We start from the raw sequence: 21,400 nt of genomic DNA, 5'->3' as shown, positions 1-21,400 counted from the left end.
CGTGACTCGCAAACTTCACCCACAGTTAGGCGACTGTCCTGGGGTACCTCACAACATATTGACGCCCCCCTGGCGTGGAAGTAGGGGAAACGTGTCAATTTTCACAAAATCGTGATTTTCTGAAAATATTTCTAAGTGTCAAGGACACTTTTGGATAATCTTCCCCAGGCTCCTGGAAGCCTCCTCGGTACGCCTCCTGCGGTTTCCCCCTGCCTGGAAGTCTGACACTTGTCTGAAATTTTTAGCGCATGAAAACGCGGTTTTTCACCCAAAATTCGACTTTGCGCCCGTGACTCGCAAACTTCACCCACAGTTAGGCGACTGTCCTGGGGTACCTCACAACATATTGACGCCCCCCTGGCGTGGAAGTAGGGGAAACGTGTCAATTTTCACAAAATCGTGATTTTCTGAAAATATTTCTAAGTGTCAAGGACACTTTTGGATAATCTTCCCCAGGCTCCTGGAAGCCTCCTCGGTACGCCTCCTGCGGTTTCCCCCTGCCTGGAAGTCTGACACTTGTCTGAAATTTTTAGCGCATGAAAACGCGGTTTTTCACCCAAAATTCGACTTTGCGCCCGTGACTCGCAAACTTCACCCACATTTAGGCGACTGTCCTGGGGTACCTCACAACATATTGACGCCCCCCTGGCGTGGAAGTAGGGGAAACGTGTCAATTTTCACAAAATCGTGATTTTCTGAAAATATTTCTAAGTGTCAAGGACACTTTTGGAAAATCTTCCCCAGGCTCCTGGAAGCCTCCTCGGTACGCCTCCTGCGGTTTCCCCCTGCCTGGAAGTCTGACACTTGTCTGAAATTTTTAGCGCATGAAAACGCGGTTTTTCACCCAAAATTCGACTTTGCGCCCGTGACTCGCAAACTTCACCCACATTTAGGCGACTGTCCTGGGGTACCTCACAACATATTGACGCCCCCCTGGCGTGGAAGTAGGGGAAACGTGTCAATTTTCACAAAATCGTGATTTTCTGAAAATATTTCTAAGTGTCAAGGACACTTTTGGATAATCTTCCCCAGGCTCCTGGAAGCCTCCTCGGTACGCCTCCTGCGGTTTCCCCCTGCCTGGAAGTCTGACACTTGTCTGAAATTTTTAGCGCATGAAAACGCGGTTTTTCACCCAAAATTCGACTTTGCGCCCATGACTCGCAAACTTCACCCACATTTGGGCGACTGTCCTGGGGTACCTCACAACATATTGACGCCCCCCTGGCGTGGAAGTAGGGGAAACGTGTCAATTTTCACAAAATCGTGATTTTTTCAAAATATTTCTAAGTGTCAAGGACACTTTTGGATAATCTTCCCCAGGCTCCTGGAAGCCTCCTCGGTACGCCTCCTGCGGTTTCTCCCTGCCTGGAAGTCTGACACTTGTCTGAAATTTTTAGAGTATGAAAACGCGGTTTTTCACCCAAAATTCGACTTTGCGCCCGTGACTCGCAAACTTCACCCACATTTAGGCGACTGTCCTGGGGTACCTCACAACATATTGACGCCCCCCTGGCGTGGAAGTAGGGGAAACGTGTCAATTTTCACAAAATCGTGATTTTCTGAAAATATTTCTAAGTGTCAAGGACACTTTTGGATAATCTTCCCCAGGCTCCTGGAAGCCTCCTCGGTACGCCTCCTGCGGTTTCCCCCTGCCTGGAAGTCTGACACTTGTCTGAAATTTTTAGCGCATGAAAACGCGGTTTTTCACCCAAAATTCGACTTTGCGCCCGTGACTCGCAAACTTCACCCACAGTTAGGCGACTGTCCTGGGGTACCTCACAACATATTGACGCCCCCCTGGCGTGGAAGTAGGGGAAACGTGTCAATTTTCACAAAATCGTGATTTTCTGAAAATATTTCTAAGTGTCAAGGACACTTTTGGAAAATCTTCCCCAGGCTCCTGGAAGCCTCCTCGGTACGCCTCCTGCGGTTTCCCCCTGCCTGGAAGTCTGACACTTGTCTGAAATTTTTAGCGCATGAAAACGCGGTTTTTCACCCAAAATTCGACTTTGCGCCCGTGACTCGCAAACTTCACCCACATTTAGGCGACTGTCCTGGGGTACCTCACAACATATTGACGCCCCCCTGGCGTGGAAGTAGGGGAAACGTGTCAATTTTCACAAAATCGTGATTTTCTGAAAATATTTCTAAGTGTCAAGGACACTTTTGGAAAATCTTCCCCAGGCTCCTGGAAGCCTCCTCGGTACGCCTCCTGCGGTTTCTCCCTGCCTGGAAGTCTGACACTTGTCTGAAATTTTTAGAGTATGAAAACGCGGTTTTTCACCCAAAATTCGACTTTGCGCCCATGACTCGCAAACTTCACCCACATTTGGGCGACTGTCCTGGGGTACCTCACAACATATTGACGCCCCCCTGGCGTGGAAGTAGGGGAAACGTGTCAATTTTCACAAAATCGTGATTTTTTTCAAAATATTTCTAAGTGTCAAGGACACTTTTGGATAATCTTCCCCAGGCTCCTGGAAGCCTCCTCAGTACGCCTCCTGCGGTTTCTCCCTGCCTGGATGTCTGACACTTGTCTGAAATTTTTAGAGTATGAAAACGCGGTTTTTCACCCAAAATTCGACTTTGCGCCCATGACCCGCAAACTTCACCCACATTTGGGCGACTGTCCTGGGGTACCTCACAACATATTGACGCCCCCCTGGCGTGGAAGTAGGGGAAACGTGTCAATTTTCACAAAATCGTGATTTTCTGAAAATATTTCTAAGTGTCAAGGACACTTTTGGAAAATCTTCCCCAGGCTCCTGGAAGCCTCCTCGGTACGCCTCCTGCGGTTTTCCCCCGCCTGGAAGTCTGACATTTTTTACAGTGCGAAAATACGGTTTTTCGCTCAAAATTAAACTTTCCGCCCATGGAACGCACACTGTGCCCCCACCTTGGAGAGTCGCTATGGCGTACTCAGGGTGACTATTAAGCCCACAGACAACCTCCACAGGCCGACTATTAAGCCCCCTCCGTCTTCCGCAGGGCCGACTATTAAGCCCTCCACCGACTTCCGCAGGGCCGACTATTAAGCCCCCCTCCGACTTCCACAGGGCCGACTATTAAGCCCCCCTACGGAGTCCACTCAGCCAGCGACTGAAACGTGGTGAGCGGGGTGTGCGCATCCCGGCCGCGCCCAAAGTGCTTCGCCGCGGTCATGGCTGTCGCCACCGAAAACGGCAAATGTTTGTTTCGGCCAAGCTGCAAGGATACATCTCGGAACACAAAAACCAAACCGGTGGGGACATCCTACAGAGAAACACCGAGCCTGCTCTGGGGGGACAAAGACAGAAGGGCGTCCGCCTTCCGAGAGCCCTCACCTGGGTGAGGACCCAAGATGTGCCCTTCTGACAGTGATTACCTCCAGAGAACCAGGACCCCCGTGGGAAGGGTCCTGCCAAGCTCGGGTCGCCCAGATTCGCCTCTCTCACTCGGGTCACGCGCCCAGCCAACGTCCGCAGAAGACTTCCGATAAACACCGAGCCTGCTCTGGGGGGACAAAGACAGAAGGGCGTCCGCCTTCCGAGAGCCCTCACCTGGGTGAGGACTCAAGATGTGCCCTTCTGACAGTGATTACCTCCAGAGAACCAGGACCCCCGTGGGAAGGGTCCTGCCAAGCTCGGGTCGCCCAGATTCGCCTCTCTCACTCGGGTCACGCGCCCAGCCAACGTCCGCAGAAGACTTCCGATAAACACCGAGCCTGCTCTGGGGGGACAAAGACAGAAGGGCGTCCGCCTTCCAAGAGCCCTCACCTGGGTGAGGGCCCAAGATGTGCCCTTCTGACAGTGATTACCTCCAGAGAACCAGGACCCCCGTGGGAAGGGTCCTGCCAAGCTCGGGTCGCCCAGATTCGCCTCTCTCACTCGGGTCACGCGCCCAGCCAACGTCCGCAGAAGACTTCCGATAAACACCGAGCCTGCTCTGGGGGGACAAAGACAGAAGGGCGTCCGCCTTCCGAGAGCCCTCACCTGGGTGAGGACCCAAGATGTGCCCTTCTGACAGTGATTACCTCCAGAGAACCAGGACCCCCCGTGGGAAGGGTCCTGCCAAGCTCGGGTCACCCAGATTCGCCTCTCTCACTCGGGTCACGCGCCCAGCCAACGTCCGCAGAAGACTTCCGATAAACACCGAGCCTGCTCTGGGGGGACAAAGACAGAAGGGCGTCCGCCTTCCGAGAGCCCTCACCTGGGTGAGGACTCAAGATGTGCCCTTCTGACAGTGATTACCTCCAGAGAACCAGGACCCCCGTGGGAAGGGTCCTGCCAAGCTCGGGTCGCCCAGATTCGCCTCTCTCACTCGGGTCACGCGCCCAGCCAACGTCCGCAGAAGACTTCCGATAAACACCGAGCCTGCTCTGGGGGGACAAAGACAGAAGGGCGTCCGCCTTCCAAGAGCCCTCACCTGGGTGAGGGCCCAAGATGTGCCCTTCTGACAGTGATTACCTCCAGAGAACCAGGACCCCCGTGGGAAGGGTCCTGCCAAGCTCGGGTCGCCCAGATTCGCCTCTCTCACTCGGGTCACGCGCCCAGCCAACGTCCGCAGAAGACTTCCGATAAACACCGAGCCTGCTCTGGGGGGACAAAGACAGAAGGGCGTCCGCCTTCCGAGAGCCCTCACCTGGGTGAGGACCCAAGATGTGCCCTTCTGACAGTGATTACCTCCAGAGAACCAGGACCCCCCGTGGGAAGGGTCCTGCCAAGCTCGGGTCACCCAGATTCGCCTCTCTCACTCGGGTCACGCGCCCAGCCAACGTCCGCAGAAGACTTCCGATAAACACCGAGCCTGCTCTGGGGGGACAAAGACAGAAGGGCGTCCGCCTTCCGAGAGCCCTCACCTGGGTGAGGACTCAAGATGTGCCCTTCTGACAGTGATTACCTCCAGAGAACCAGGACCCCCGTGGGAAGGGTCCTGCCAAGCTCGGGTCGCCCAGATTCGCCTCTCTCACTCGGGTCACGCGCCCAGCCAACGTCCGCAGAAGACTTCCGATAAACACCGAGCCTGCTCTGGGGGGACAAAGACAGAAGGGCGTCCGCCTTCCAAGAGCCCTCACCTGGGTGAGGGCCCAAGATGTGCCCTTCTGACAGTGATTACCTCCAGAGAACCAGGACCCCCGTGGGAAGGGTCCTGCCAAGCTCGGGTCGCCCAGATTCGCCTCTCTCACTCGGGTCACGCGCCCAGCCAACGTCCGCAGAAGACTTCCGATAAACACCGAGCCTGCTCTGGGGGGACAAAGACAGAAGGGCGTCCGCCTTCCGAGAGCCCTCACCTGGGTGAGGACCCAAGATGTGCCCTTCTGACAGTGATTACCTCCAGAGAACCAGGACCCCCCGTGGGAAGGGTCCTGCCAAGCTCGGGTCACCCAGATTCGCCTCTCTCACTCGGGTCACGCGCCCAGCCAACGTCCGCAGAAGACTTCCGATAAACACCGAGCCTGCTCTGGGGGGACAAAGACAGAAGGGCGTCCGCCTTCCGAGAGCCCTCACCTGGGTGAGGACCCAAGATGTGCCCTTCTGACAGTGATTACCTCCAGAGAACCAGGACCCCCCGTGGGAAGGGTCCTGCCAAGCTCGGGTCACCCAGATTCGCCTCTCTCACTCGGGTCACGCGCCCAGCCAACGTCCGCAGAAGACTTCCGATAAACACCGAGCCTGCTCTGGGGGGACAAAGACAGAAGGGCGTCCGCCTTCCGAGAGCCCTCACCTGGGTGAGGACTCAAGATGTGCCCTTCTGACAGTGATTACCTCCAGAGAACCAGGACCCCCGTGGGAAGGGTCCTGCCAAGCTCGGGTCACCCAGATTCGCCTCTCTCACTCGGGTCACGTGCCCAGCCAACGTCCGCAGAAGACTTCCGATAAACACCGAGCCTGCTCTGGGGGGACAAAGACAGAAGGGCGTCCGCCTTCCGAAAGCCCTCACCTGGGTGAGGACTCAAGATGTGCCCTTCTGACAGTGATTACCTCCAGAGAACCAGGACCCCCGTGGGAAGGGTCCTGCCAAGCTCGGGTCGCCCAGATTCGCCTCTCTCACTCGGGTCACGCGCCCAGCCAACGTCCGCAGAAGACTTCCGATAAACACCGAGCCTGCTCTGGGGGGACAAAGACAGAAGGGCGTCCGCCTTCCGAGAGCCCTCACCTGGGTGAGGACTCAAGATGTGCCCTTCTGACAGTGATTACCTCCAGAGAACCAGGACCCCCGTGGGAAGGGTCCTGCCAAGCTCGGGTCACCCAGATTCGCCTCTCTCACTCGGGTCACGCGCCCAGCCAATGTCCACAGCGGATTTCCGACAAATTTTCACTGAAAATTCAACTTTGTGCCCATGAACCAGACACTTTACCCACACTTGGGTCTCTATCTTGGGGTACTTTACAACATATTGACGACCCATGAGGTTGAAGTAGGGAAAATGTGAGATTTTTTTTTTTTTACAAAATCGGGATTGTCTCAAAATTTTTCTAAAAATGTCTAAGGAAGTGTCCTTGACATAACACCTGAGATTTTTCCCTTTCTGAATGTATGACACAACAGGATTCGAACCCGAGACGCCAGCTCGGCAAGGCCGCAGCGCTAACAAGTGAGCCACCGTGCTTTGACTGGGATCGATGGATCCAGTTAGTACCCAATCCGTTACAGATATGACTGATCGACAGCCGTGTAGGTGCCACCCCCTGGGGCTGAGTCATCCCCCGTGATGCCGTATAGGCGATTATGGCAGGTGGATCCGGTCAGGTGCCACCCCTGGGGCTGAGTCATCTCCCGTGATGCCGTATAGGTGATTACAGCAGGTGGATCAGGTGAGGGATATATCATCAACCCTACGGATGTTTAGCGACCGTGGAGGTGCCACCCCCTGGGCTGACTCAACCCCCGTGGTGACCTATATCAGAGTACGGCAAAACACATCCGGTTAATTTCAATCACCTCAGCTGGCGTCTTTCACCTGCGTGGCTGACTCGCGCGGAGGAAAATCATTTGCCACAGTTCAAGACACAGAGAAACACGGCACTTTAATAAACTATTACGAGACGCTCTGTTTGACTGCGGGAAACCCTTCGCAATGGAGCGGTGAGTAGAAGACATTTGTCGGCCACGTAGAGACACATGAATGTACCTTGTAGTGGAGTTGTACACTTGCTGGCAAGGTGACCGGTTTTATTGCTTGTGTCTCCCCCGCAGGCACCCACGGACACCACTTACATGCCCCGTGTGCCACAGGGTAACCAAATATATATCCACACATCTGAGAAGGGTATGCCTGAGGTCACACGGTGATTCGGAGATAAAAACCGCCATAGCCTCCGCAAAGTATCAACTTCGCTGTATCGCCAACAAGGGGACAACAATCCAATTCAGTGAGCTCAAGCCCCTCCAATCCTTGGAGGAGACTGTAGCCTTCTTAGAAGGTCGCGGCTTTTTGATAGCAAACAAGCCTAGGTTTGAGTCACAAATCACACCACTGACCTGTGAAGGGCCCGCTCAGGTACCAACTGACAATCCGGAGCTCCGCCCAGGCTCCATGCCAGAGCTAGATTCAGATGTGATGGATGTGCCTTTCCTTTTACGGCCGGGAGACAGTCTGGAGGGAGACCCGTGCCCCCCGCCAGAGCTAGATTCAGATGAGATGGATGTGCCTTTCCTTTTACGGCCAGTAGACAGTCGGGAGGGAGACCCATGCCCCACGCCAAAGCTAGATTCGGATGAGATGGATGTGCCTTTCCTTTTACGGCCGGTAGACAGTCGGGAGGGAGACCCGTGCCCTGAGCCTGACCACACAGGGAGCATTTCTGACCGCATAGGCAATGAGGAGGTCATGGATGGCAGCAATTTAAGTATCCAGAAAAGGGAATGGAAAGACAAAAACCGCACGGCTACCAAGGCCGCCGGATTGTACAAGCGTCACTCATTGAATCACCCCATGTTAAAGGGGTTCCACTCGTACCTAACAGTTACCCATGGGGTCCCAAACTGTCAACAGGAGGTATCAAACGTAGCACGGTTTCTATTTTTTGTGAACCCAAAATCTGTAACTCTGGAGTACCTCGTAAAACCAAACCAGGTTAATAATTTTTTTCAACAACTTGGAAAACTCCATCTATCGAGCCAGACCTCCCTCAAAATGTTGAAGCATATACGGAGATTTACCATGTATCAGATGAGGGCTACCAAACTGAGACTAGAGAATCCTCAACTTTATAAGGCATGCGAAGTGTTCATGAATTTTACAACAGACCTTCAGAAATCATTGTACAAGGGAGCCTGCCGAGAGTCTGTAAGTAAAAGGTACACCGTTCAAAAGAGCCAATATTCAGCGCATTGTTACCAAACCTTGGATGTTGGTTAATTGCCTTTATTTTTCCCCACAGGTACGATCTATTGATGAAGCCATCAAAGTCACCCAAGGACTGCCAGATTATACTGGAGGAGGCAAGGCCAACATTTCTAGCTAGCATCGAGGCTGTGACAGATGGCGGATCAGAAGTAGATCGCCGGGAAGTGGTACTGTACCTCGAGGCCCTTCTGATTCTAAAACATCTCCAAAGACCAGGTGTTGTTCGTAACATGACGGTAAGTCGTCGGGCCCTGTGGGTCAGCGGTATTTGCTGAACCGGTTCAATATTTTTCCACCTTTTTTTTTCACATCGTAGGTTTCAGAGTGGAATGAGAGGATCCATCACACGTACCAAGGAAGACGCAAGACAATTGTGGGTGTGAAGACTCACAAGTGCTCCACCTCTCAGGTAGCAACTTTTGTACTTTCAGAGGAAGAGGAATCGGTAAGCTTTTCTCAAAGCCAGGGAACCCAGGCAACCCCACTCATTGTGGGGAGCAAAACACTCTCTTGTCCCCATGTAAAACCTTTTGGAGGGGTGCCCCCAGACTGGAGAGTAACATATATATATATTTTTTTTCTTTTTCAGTGGTTCAATGCGTATGCGGAATATGTCAGACCGGTCTTTACCTTTGGCCGAAAGATTATCACAAACTTTTTCGTGACGTGTACCGGGAAGGTCATAAAAAATCCATCCATGAGACTCAGACGATACCATTCAAGGTAAGGTAGCCACAAGTCAAGTGACCCACAGCCATAAGTAGCAACCAGTACTAACAATGTGCTTTCCTCCGTAGCTACAACCTCCCAAACATCACCAGCCACCTTGTACGGCGGATTTGCGAGACATGGACTTTGTCACAATACACAGATTGCGAAAAGCGCTTGTTTGCACGCTACTTGGCACATACAAACGATGTGGCCGAGAGAGTTTACCGGGAGAAGACCCTGACCGATATGTGCCGTGCCCAAGAGCTAGTGTTCAACGCAGGAAATCATGAGGACGCAAAAATTATGTCGCCAGTAATGGCATCAACCAGTGAATTGGATAACGAGGTGGTAGACCTCACGGAAAGTGATACCGAGTCATCCGATTCTACTGAGGAGTATAGTCTCAAGAATATTCGGCTCATCCCAATCAGGAGAACAAAGCCCTTGTGAATATGTCAATTTTTATCTGACATTAATAAAATTATTCAAATGTACATTCATCTTTGCCTCTTTGACTTGCCTCACTTTTCTCCCACTTTGGGGACCCTTTCGGGGTACTCTGCAACATATTGAAGCCCCTCTTGGGTGGGGGGTAAGGGGAAATGTGATTTTTTTTTTTTCTCAGAAAATTGCCCAAAATTTTCCAAGTGTCAAGGACTCTTCCAGAAAAGCTTCCCCAGGCTTCTGGAAGTGTCCTCGGTACACCTCCAGCGGTTTCCCCCTGCCTGGAAGTCTGACACATGTCTGAAATTTTCAAAGTGTGAAAGTATGGTTTTTCACCCAAAATTCAACTTTCCGCCCATGAACCACAGACTTCACCCACACTTAGGTCACTGTCTTGGGGTACACCTCCAGTGCTATGTCACGGTCATCACTGTTGTCACAAAAAATTGACTTTTGTTTAGGCCAAGCAATTTGAGGACGGCACGGCAGCCAGCAGCCCGTACGGTACAGGGGTTGATCAGACCCCCGTACGTCCGGTTGTGGTCTCCGTGCCCCGAAGGGGTTCCCGCTTCTCGCCTGCACCAGGCACGGCAGCCAGCAGACCGTACGGTCCAGGGGTGGGTCAGACCCCCGTACGTCCGGTTGTAGTCTCCGTGCCCCGAAGGGGTTCTCGCTTCTCGCCTGCGGCAGGCACAGCAGCCCGTACGGTCCAGGGGTTGATCAGGCCCCTGTACGTCTGCCCGTGGTCTCCGTGAGTCTTTCGCCCCTATACCCAGGGACCACACCTATGGCCATTTAGCTCAGTTGGTTAGAGCGTGGTGCTAATAACACCAAGGTCGTGGGTTCGATCCCCGTACGGGCCAAGCACATCTACAAACGCCCCTATACCCAGATGACCAATTTGCACATCAGGGTCGCTGCGGACCTCCACCAGAGTTTCCTCTGGCTTCGTCCTGCCCAGGCATAGCTCACCATCTTTCGGGTCCTATCGCGCACTCATGCTCCACCTCCCCGACAGAGGCGGGCCGATGGTGCACCCGCCGTGTCAACCCCCCGGAGCGGGCGGCGGGATCCCACCTCGGCCGGAGCGCCCCGGCCTTCACCTTCATTGCGCCACAGGGTTTCACGTCGCAACGGGGGGAGTGACGATGGTAAACCCCATCAGGTGGGCCCAGGGCAGGTGAGTCTGGCCTTGGGGGGACGTAAGGGATAAAGGAGAAGAGACCATCAGGGCACGGAGCCTCAGGCCTCCCTCGTTGTCACCCTTGCGAGGGGACCCCAGCTGCGCCATGGAGGCGATAGATGGAGGGGCAACCCTCAGACAGGCATAGCCCCGGGAGCACCCCGGGGCCGCAAGGTGCGTTCGAAGTGTCGATGATCAATGTGTCCTGCAATTCACACTTAATTCTCGCAGCTAGCTGCGTTCTTCGACGCGCGCGCCGAGTGATCCACCGTTAAGAGTCGCGCTTTCTGGTTTGGGGACACTCGGAGGCGCCCCCCTTTTCACTCTCGTGTCAGCCGGCCGCAAAAGACTGGGATGCTTTGGAGGGTTGTTTTCAAATCTCGGCCCTGTTGCCCGGGCGCTCGGCCTCCCCGTCCCTCCCTCCAGCGGGGAGGAGAACAAAGGAGGGCTCGAGGCTTCTCAACCTACCGCCCAGACCCACATACCCCGGGGAGGGGTGTGTGAGCGCACAGGAGAATGGTACCCGGGACGGCCTTTCGCGTACGCGGGGGGCTTCTTATTTTTCCTCGGCAGGCAGCGGCAGGGCAACAATCGTCGGCGCGAGGCCGGGCGTCTTTTTCCTGGGCGACGGAGCGAGAGGGGCTCCCCGCACCCTCCCGACGTCGCCCGCCCGCTGTCCTCACGTGCCCTCACCGTCCCCACCCTGCGGAGCGCCCTGGCGAAGCAGAAAGAGAACTACCACCGCCCCCATCACGTTCGGTACCCTTCGGGGATTTGGCGGGCGGCTGGCCTCCTGATCTGCACCTCATCGGTATTTTTCACTCGCCCATTAAAGATCCTTCCACAGGTTCATCTAGGGAAACCTTGTTACGACTTTTACTGTCTCTAGATAGTCAAGTTCGATCGTCTTCTCGGCTCTCCACCATGGGTCTTGGCCGAACCCGGCGGGGCCGATCCAAGGACCTCACTAAACCATCCAATCGGTAGTAGCGACGGGCAGTGTGTACAAAGGCCAGGGACTTAATCAATCGAGGGAGAGAAGCCAGATAGGAAGCCCCGCAGCGGGAAGGGCACCCGGAGGAAGGGAAATCCTCCTCGTCGTCCGTGCCGGCAGGCGGGCATCCCGGGGCGTCACCTTCCGGAGGAAAACAGGAGCCTGAACGGCGAGTGCAGTGCCACTGGGGAGATCGTGCACGCTGTACGGTGCGAGGCGGCCGATGCGGAGGGTGTCTGGAAAAAAACCCACCTTGCACGGAGAGGGCGAGGTGACTGGCCTCCGGAGGACACCACGGCTCCCCTGCCTCGTGACCCACCGCTCCCGGGGCGACACACAGAGTCGCTGCTGGGGAGAGGGGCCAGGGCGGTGGGGGGCCTATGCGGCGCCACCATCTGGCTTAGACCCGGCCTCCCGATCGGAGGGCATCTGTTGTAAAAACCACCCCTTGCACGGGGAGGGCCGTAGGTGACTGGCCTTCGGAGGACGCCACGGCCACCCTGCCTCGTGACCCACCGCTCCCGGGGCGACACAGAGAGTCGCTGCTGGGGAGAGGGGCCAGGGCGGTGGGGGGCCTATGCGGGGCCTCCGTCTGGCTTAGACCTGCCTCCGCCGCGGGGGGTCCTCGACCCACCGGCGGACGGGCGCGAGGAGTGGGAGAGGGGGGCTGGCCGTCGGGGTCCACCGCGGCTCAGGCGCAGAGCCCGCCAGCGACGCGGAGGTCGCACGGGGGGCGCAGTTGGCCTGGCCGTGTCGGCGTCGCCCTATGGCGTAGTCCCTCGTCCCGGGCTCTTGCCCGTAACCTCAAAGGAGCCCCAACCGAGCGGCGTCTCCCCCCCAAAGCCGTGCCTCCGCTGTTGAGAACAGAAGAAGCCCGGGGCGGCAGTTCGCCGGGTACTCCCCTTCGCCAAAACTCTTTTTGCCCCACTCGTCTCTCCCTTTTCCATCCTCCCTTCTCGCTCTGGGGCGTCCGCTTGGTCTCTCTCTCTCTCTCTCTCGCTCTCTCCCTCTCGCGCTCCCTTCCGAGCCGCCTCGGAGGACGTCGGACGAGCGGGGAAGGCGACGGCGTTCGGCCGGGCACACCACGCGGTGAGAACCCACTCCGCCTGCCTCCCCACGCGTCTGTCGTCCCCCCACTATCGTAGGGGCTCGGGAAAAGACTGGAGAACGCGGAGCTCGGCGGTGGCGTGGAAGCGCCACCCACCGCCGCCGCTCTCGCCGATGCCCACCGCGGAGGCCGCCCATCGGACGCTGGGTGGGGGTCGGCACGGGCCTCCGCGGGCGAGCTGCGCATCTGGAAGTCAAAGGGCCGCCCTCGGAGAAGATCGTTGTGCTACCCCGCGCGGGGAGCGATTCGGACGACGGGCCCCCACGCCGAGGTGGGTGGGCGCCCCGCCATTCGCCCGCGCGGGTCGTCGGACCCCTGCCGTACCACAGTTCGGGTCAAACTCCCCCTCTGCACGGCAGCCACCGTCCTGCGAACGGGAGGCGACTGCCGGCGTGCACGCCCAAGGATGCGTGCCTGAATCCCGGGGGGGTAAAAGAGGAAGGAGACCGCCCGCCTTAGACCGACGCGGGCTCCAAAGCCCGGGCCGAGCGAGCGGCACCACCTCCCCACCCGGGAGCGCTGAGCCAAATCGATCGGAGGAAGAGCCGGTGGGGGGCATGGGTGAGAAACCCCACCCGCTGCCATCCTTCCCCTCGGGGAGACGGGGAAGAAACATGCCCGATAGTCCTGGAGGTCCCTCTCCGACACGCTACGGGCGCCCTCGAGACGGAATCCGGGTCACAGTGCGATTCTCTCATAGGTCTCCCCGGTGGCGTGGAAGCGGGAGACATCCGACACAGAGAAACGCCAAGCCTGCTCTGAGGGGACCGAGTCAGGGGGTGCAATCCGCCCTCCTGGAGCCCTCCTCGGGACGAAGACTCCAGATCTGCCTCCCTTCTGACATCCGTCACCCTCGGAGAACCAGAACACGCTTGGGGAGGGTCCGTTCAGGCTCAGGCGACCCGGGAAACGCGTCTCTGACTTGGGGCAGACGACCGGCAAGAGTCCCCCTGGAGCCGCGGAAGCCTGGTGTCGACGCGAGGGCGGACTTCCATGCAAACAGGGGGGTACTCGCCAAACCGCCTACCCGACTTGAGGAACCACGAAAACATCGGAAATCAGTCGGGCCCGAGAGGTACCCCTCTCTCCTATATCCTGCAGCTGGTGTGCAAAAGTGGGTATTTGCATGGCGAAACACCGACCCACACTTTAAGGGAGCGAAGCCGAAAAGTGTCCGACTTCCTGGAGCTGTGCGGCGGATCCGGCGGCCAGAAATTCCTCATTCCGGTTCTATTTTTTTTTTTTTCGATTTTGCGAAATTTGGCGGCCAGGCGGCGTAGCTGGGGCCTGGACTAGCCCGAAACACCTGGAGCCGGCGAGCGGAACGAATTTCCCAACGTTCTGCGGCTCCCGGAAGCCAAAAACGCATCGCCGAAAAATTTCAAAGTCCCAAGGACTCGTTCTTGAAAATCGATCCGGGGGCCATGGAAGTGTCCTCGGTACAGCTTCAGAGCTTTCCCCCCGCCTGGAAGTCTGAAAGTTCTATGTTTGTTCTAAGTGGAAAATCGCGTTTTTTTCAGTGTTCCACCCATCAGACCCAAACTTTGCCCACGCTTAGGTCTCTGTCTCGGGGTGCTTTACAACATATTGACGCCCCTTTAGGGTGGAAGTAGGGGAAAGGGGTCATTTTTCACAAAATCGGAAATTTCTCAAAATATTTCTAAGTGTCAAGGACACTTTTGGATAATCTTCCCCAGGCTCCTGGAAGCCTCCTCGGTACGCCTCCTGCGGTTTCCCCCTGCCTGGAAGTCTGACACTTGTCTGAAATTTTTAGCGCATGAAAACGCGGTTTTTCACCCAAAATTCGACTTTGCGCCCGTGACTCGCAAACTTCACCCACAGTTAGGCGACTGTCCTGGGGTACCTCACAACATATTGACGCCCCCCTGGCGTGGAAGTAGGGGAAACGTGTCAATTTTCACAAAATCGTGATTTTCTGAAAATATTTCTAAGTGTCAAGGACACTTTTGGATAATCTTCCCCAGGCTCCTGGAAGCCTCCTCGGTACGCCTCCTGCGGTTTCCCCCTGCCTGGAAGTCTGACACTTGTCTGAAATTTTTAGCGCATGAAAACGCGGTTTTTCACCCAAAATTCGACTTTGCGCCCGTGACTCGCAAACTTCACCCACATTTAGGCGACTGTCCTGGGGTACCTCACAACATATTGACGCCCCCCTGGCGTGGAAGTAGGGGAAACGTGTCAATTTTCACAAAATCGTGATTTTCTGAAAATATTTCTAAGTGTCAAGGACACTTTTGGAAAATCTTCCCCAGGCTCCTGGAAGCCTCCTCGGTACGCCTCCTGCGGTTTCCCCCTGCCTGGAAGTCTGACACTTGTCTGAAATTTTTAGCGCATGAAAACGCGGTTTTTCACCCAAAATTCGACTTTGCGCCCGTGACTCGCAAACTTCACCCACATTTAGGCGACTGTCCTGGGGTACCTCACAACATATTGACGCCCCCCTGGCGTGGAAGTAGGGGAAACGTGTCAATTTTCACAAAATCGTGATTTTCTGAAAATATTTCTAAGTGTCAAGGACACTTTTGGATAATCTTCCCCAGGCTCCTGGAAGCCTCCTCGGTACGCCTCCTGCGGTTTCCCCCTGCCTGGAAGTCTGACACTTGTCTGAAATTTTTAGCGCATGAAAACGCGGTTTTTCACCCAAAATTCGACTTTGCGCCCGTGACTCGCAAACTTCACCCACATTTAGGCGACTGTCCTGGGGTACCTCACAACATATTGACGCCCCCCTGGCGTGGAAGTAGGGGAAACGTGTCAATTTTCACAAAATCGTGATTTTCTGAAAATATTTCTAAGTGTCAAGGACACTTTTGGAAAATCTTCCCCAGGCTCCTGGAAGCCTCCTCGGTACGCCTCCTGCGGTTTCCCCCTGCCTGGAAGTCTGACACTTGTCTGAAATTTTTAGCGCATGAAAACGCGGTTTTTCACCCAAAATTCGACTTTGCGCCCGTGACTCGCAAACTTCACCCACAGTTAGGCGACTGTCCTGGGGTACCTCACAACATATTGACGCCCCCCTGGCGTGGAAGTAGGGGAAACGTGTCAATTTTCACAAAATCGTGATTTTCTGAAAATATTTCTAAGTGTCAAGGACACTTTTGGAAAATCTTCCCCAGGCTCCTGGAAGCCTCCTCGGTACGCCTCCTGCGGTTTCCCCCTGCCTGGAAGTCTGACACTTGTCTGAAATTTTTAGCGCATGAAAACGCGGTTTTTCACCCAAAATTCGACTTTGCGCCCGTGACTCGCAAACTTCACCCACATTTAGGCGACTGTCCTGGGGTACCTCACAACATATTGACGCCCCCCTGGCGTGGAAGTAGGGGAAACGTGTCAATTTTCACAAAATCGTGATTTTCTGAAAATATTTCTAAGTGTCAAGGACACTTTTGGAAAATCTTCCCCAGGCTCCTGGAAGCCTCCTCGGTACGCCTCCTGCGGTTTCCCCCTGCCTGGAAGTCTGACACTTGTCTGAAATTTTTAGCGCATGAAAACGCGGTTTTTCACCCAAAATTCGACTTTGCGCCCGTGACTCGCAAACTTCACCCACATTTAGGCGACTGTCCTGGGGTACCTCACAACATATTGACGCCCCCCTGGCGTGGAAGTAGGGGAAACGTGTCAATTTTCACAAAATCGTGATTTTCTGAAAATATTTCTAAGTGTCAAGGACACTTTTGGATAATCTTCCCCAGGCTCCTGGAAGCCTCCTCGGTACGCCTCCTGCGGTTTCCCCCTGCCTGGAAGTCTGACACTTGTCTGAAATTTTTAGCGCATGAAAACGCGGTTTTTCACCCAAAATTCGACTTTGCGCCCGTGACTCGCAAACTTCACCCACATTTAGGCGACTGTCCTGGGGTACCTCACAACATATTGACGCCCCCCTGGCGTGGAAGTAGGGGAAACGTGTCAATTTTCACAAAATCGTGATTTTCTGAAAATATTTCTAAGTGTCAAGGACACTTTTGGAAAATCTTCCCCAGGCTCCTGGAAGCCTCCTCGGTACGCCTCCTGCGGTTTCCCCCTGCCTGGAAGTCTGACACTTGTCTGAAATTTTTAGCGCATGAAAACGCGGTTTTTCACCCAAAATTCGACTTTGCGCCCGTGACTCGCAAACTTCACCCACAGTTAGGCGACTGTCCTGGGGTACCTCACAACATATTGACGCCCCCCTGGCGTGGAAGTAGGGGAAACGTGTCAATTTTCACAAAATCGTGATTTTCTGAAAATATTTCTAAGTGTCAAGGACACTTTTGGAAAATCTTCCCCAGGCTCCTGGAAGCCTCCTCGGTACGCCTCCTGCGGTTTCCCCCTGCCTGGAAGTCTGACACTTGTCTGAAATTTTTAGCGCATGAAAACGCGGTTTTTCACCCAAAATTCGACTTTGCGCCCGTGACTCGCAAACTTCACCCACATTTAGGCGACTGTCCTGGGGTACCTCACAACATATTGACGCCCCCCTGGCGTGGAAGTAGGGGAAACGTGTCAATTTTCACAAAATCGTGATTTTCTGAAAATATTTCTAAGTGTCAAGGACACTTTTGGAAAATCTTCCCCAGGCTCCTGGAAGCCTCCTCGGTACGCCTCCTGCGGTTTCTCCCTGCCTGGAAGTCTGACACTTGTCTGAAATTTTTAGAGTATGAAAACGCGGTTTTTCACCCAAAATTCGACTTTGCGCCCATGACTCGCAAACTTCACCCACATTTGGGCGACTGTCCTGGGGTACCTCACAACATATTGACGCCCCCCTGGCGTGGAAGTAGGGGAAACGTGTCAATTTTCACAAAATCGTGATTTTTTTCAAAATATTTCTAAGTGTCAAGGACACTTTTGGATAATCTTCCCCAGGCTCCTGGAAGCCTCCTCAGTACGCCTCCTGCGGTTTCTCCCTGCCTGGATGTCTGACACTTGTCTGAAATTTTTAGAGTATGAAAACGCGGTTTTTCACCCAAAATTCGACTTTGCGCCCATGACCCGCAAACTTCACCCACATTTGGGCGACTGTCCTGGGGTACCTCACAACATATTGACGCCCCCCTGGCGTGGAAGTAGGGGAAACGTGTCAATTTTCACAAAATCGTGATTTTCTGAAAATATTTCTAAGTGTCAAGGACACTTTTGGAAAATCTTCCCCAGGCTCCTGGAAGCCTCCTCGGTACGCCTCCTGCGGTTTCCCCCTGCCTGGAAGTCTGACACTTGTCTGAAATTTTTAGCGCATGAAAACGCGGTTTTTCACCCAAAATTCGACTTTGCGCCCGTGACTCGCAAACTTCACCCACAGTTAGGCGACTGTCCTGGGGTACCTCACAACATATTGACGCCCCCCTGGCGTGGAAGTAGGGGAAACGTGTCAATTTTCACAAAATCGTGATTTTCTGAAAATATTTCTAAGTGTCAAGGACACTTTTGGAAAATCTTCCCCAGGCTCCTGGAAGCCTCCTCGGTACGCCTCCTGCGGTTTCCCCCTGCCTGGAAGTCTGACACTTGTCTGAAATTTTTAGCGCATGAAAACGCGGTTTTTCACCCAAAATTCGACTTTGCGCCCGTGACTCGCAAACTTCACCCACATTTAGGCGACTGTCCTGGGGTACCTCACAACATATTGACGCCCCCCTGGCGTGGAAGTAGGGGAAACGTGTCAATTTTCACAAAATCGTGATTTTCTGAAAATATTTCTAAGTGTCAAGGACACTTTTGGAAAATCTTCCCCAGGCTCCTGGAAGCCTCCTCGGTACGCCTCCTGCGGTTTCTCCCTGCCTGGAAGTCTGACACTTGTCTGAAATTTTTAGAGTATGAAAACGCGGTTTTTCACCCAAAATTCGACTTTGCGCCCATGACTCGCAAACTTCACCCACATTTGGGCGACTGTCCTGGGGTACCTCACAACATATTGACGCCCCCCTGGCGTGGAAGTAGGGGAAACGTGTCAATTTTCACAAAATCGTGATTTTCTGAAAATATTTCTAAGTGTCAAGGACACTTTTGGAAAATCTTCCCCAGGCTCCTGGAAGCCTCCTCGGTACGCCTCCTGCGGTTTCCCCCTGCCTGGAAGTCTGACACTTGTCTGAAATTTTTAGCGCATGAAAACGCGGTTTTTCACCCAAAATTCGACTTTGCGCCCGTGACTCGCAAACTTCACCCACAGTTAGGCGACTGTCCTGGGGTACCTCACAACATATTGACGCCCCCCTGGCGTGGAAGTAGGGGAAACGTGTCAATTTTCACAAAATCGTGATTTTCTGAAAATATTTCTAAGTGTCAAGGACACTTTTGGAAAATCTTCCCCAGGCTCCTGGAAGCCTCCTCGGTACGCCTCCTGCGGTTTCCCCCTGCCTGGAAGTCTGACACTTGTCTGAAATTTTTAGCGCATGAAAACGCGGTTTTTCACCCAAAATTCGACTTTGCGCCCGTGACTCGCAAACTTCACCCACATTTAGGCGACTGTCCTGGGGTACCTCACAACATATTGACGCCCCCCTGGCGTGGAAGTAGGGGAAACGTGTCAATTTTCACAAAATCGTGATTTTCTGAAAATATTTCTAAGTGTCAAGGACACTTTTGGAAAATCTTCCCCAGGCTCCTGGAAGCCTCCTCGGTACGCCTCCTGCGGTTTCCCCCTGCCTGGAAGTCTGACACTTGTCTGAAATTTTTAGCGCATGAAAACGCGGTTTTTCACCCAAAATTCGACTTTGCGCCCGTGACTCGCAAACTTCACCCACATTTAGGCGACTGTCCTGGGGTACCTCACAACATATTGACGCCCCCCTGGCGTGGAAGTAGGGGAAACGTGTCAATTTTCACAAAATCGTGATTTTCTGAAAATATTTCTAAGTGTCAAGGACACTTTTGGATAATCTTCCCCAGGCTCCTGGAAGCCTCCTCGGTACGCCTCCTGCGGTTTCCCCCTGCCTGGAAGTCTGACACTTGTCTGAAATTTTTAGCGCATGAAAACGCGGTTTTTCACCCAAAATTCGACTTTGCGCCCGTGACTCGCAAACTTCACCCACATTTAGGCGACTGTCCTGGGGTACCTCACAACATATTGACGCCCCCCTGGCGTGGAAGTAGGGGAAACGTGTCAATTTTCACAAAATCGTGATTTTCTGAAAATATTTCTAAGTGTCAAGGACACTTTTGGAAAATCTTCCCCAGGCTCCTGGAAGCCTCCTCGGTACGCCTCCTGCGGTTTCCCCCTGCCTGGAAGTCTGACACTTGTCTGAAATTTTTAGCGCATGAAAACGCGGTTTTTCACCCAAAATTCGACTTTGCGCCCGTGACTCGCAAACTTCACCCACAGTTAGGCGACTGTCCTGGGGTACCTCACAACATATTGACGCCCCCCTGGCGTGGAAGTAGGGGAAACGTGTCAATTTTCACAAAATCGTGATTTTCTGAAAATATTTCTAAGTGTCAAGGACACTTTTGGAAAATCTTCCCCAGGCTCCTGGAAGCCTCCTCGGTACGCCTCCTGCGGTTTCCCCCTGCCTGGAAGTCTGACACTTGTCTGAAATTTTTAGCGCATGAAAACGCGGTTTTTCACCCAAAATTCGACTTTGCGCCCGTGACTCGCAAACTTCACCCACATTTAGGCGACTGTCCTGGGGTACCTCACAACATATTGACGCCCCCCTGGCGTGGAAGTAGGGGAAACGTGTCAATTTTCACAAAATCGTGATTTTCTGAAAATATTTCTAAGTGTCAAGGACACTTTTGGAAAATCTTCCCCAGGCTCCTGGAAGCCTCCTCGGTACGCCTCCTGCGGTTTCTCCCTGCCTGGAAGTCTGACACTTGTCTGAAATTTTTAGAGTATGAAAACGCGGTTTTTCACCCAAAATTCGACTTTGCGCCCATGACTCGCAAACTTCACCCACATTTGGGCGACTGTCCTGGGGTACCTCACAACATATTGACGCCCCCCTGGCGTGGAAGTAGGGGAAACGTGTCAATTTTCACAAAATCGTGATTTTTTTCAAAATATTTCTAAGTGTCAAGGACACTTTTGGATAATCTTCCCCAGGCTCCTGGAAGCCTCCTCAGTACGCCTCCTGCGGTTTCTCCCTGCCTGGATGTCTGACACTTGTCTGAAATTTTTAGAGTATGAAAACGCGGTTTTTCACCCAAAATTCGACTTTGCGCCCATGACCCGCAAACTTCACCCACATTTGGGCGACTGTCCTGGGGTACCTCACAACATATTGACGCCCCCCTGGCGTGGAAGTAGGGGAAACGTGTCAATTTTCACAAAATCGTGATTTTCTGAAAATATTTCTAAGTGTCAAGGACACTTTTGGAAAATCTTCCCCAGGCTCCTGGAAGCCTCCTCGGTACGCCTCCTGCGGTTTCCCCCTGCCTGGAAGTCTGACACTTGTCTGAAATTTTTAGCGCATGAAAACGCGGTTTTTCACCCAAAATTCGACTTTGCGCCCGTGACTCGCAAACTTCACCCACAGTTAGGCGACTGTCCTGGGGTACCTCACAACATATTGACGCCCCCCTGGCGTGGAAGTAGGGGAAACGTGTCAATTTTCACAAAATCGTGATTTTCTGAAAATATTTCTAAGTGTCAAGGACACTTTTGGAAAATCTTCCCCAGGCTCCTGGAAGCCTCCTCGG

The 21,400-nt window shown here is 53.8% G+C and overlaps 1 non-coding gene across 1 annotated transcript; it reads right to left on the bottom strand.

Moving 5' to 3' along the window:
- Positions 1 to 10,795: 10,795 nt before the first annotated feature.
- On the bottom strand, positions 10,796 to 10,947 carry LOC138643647 (5.8S ribosomal RNA). The gene has a single exon (XR_011314232.1). It is a non-coding gene; the product is annotated as a 5.8S ribosomal RNA (ribosomal RNA).
- Between the last annotated feature and the right edge of the window lie 10,453 nt (positions 10,948 to 21,400).

Source organism: Ranitomeya imitator, chromosome 6 (assembly GCF_032444005.1).
Source record: "Ranitomeya imitator isolate aRanImi1 chromosome 6, aRanImi1.pri, whole genome shotgun sequence".
Lineage (NCBI taxonomy): Eukaryota > Metazoa > Chordata > Amphibia > Anura > Dendrobatidae > Ranitomeya > Ranitomeya imitator.
This window is presented reverse-complemented; position numbering and strand designations above follow the sequence as displayed.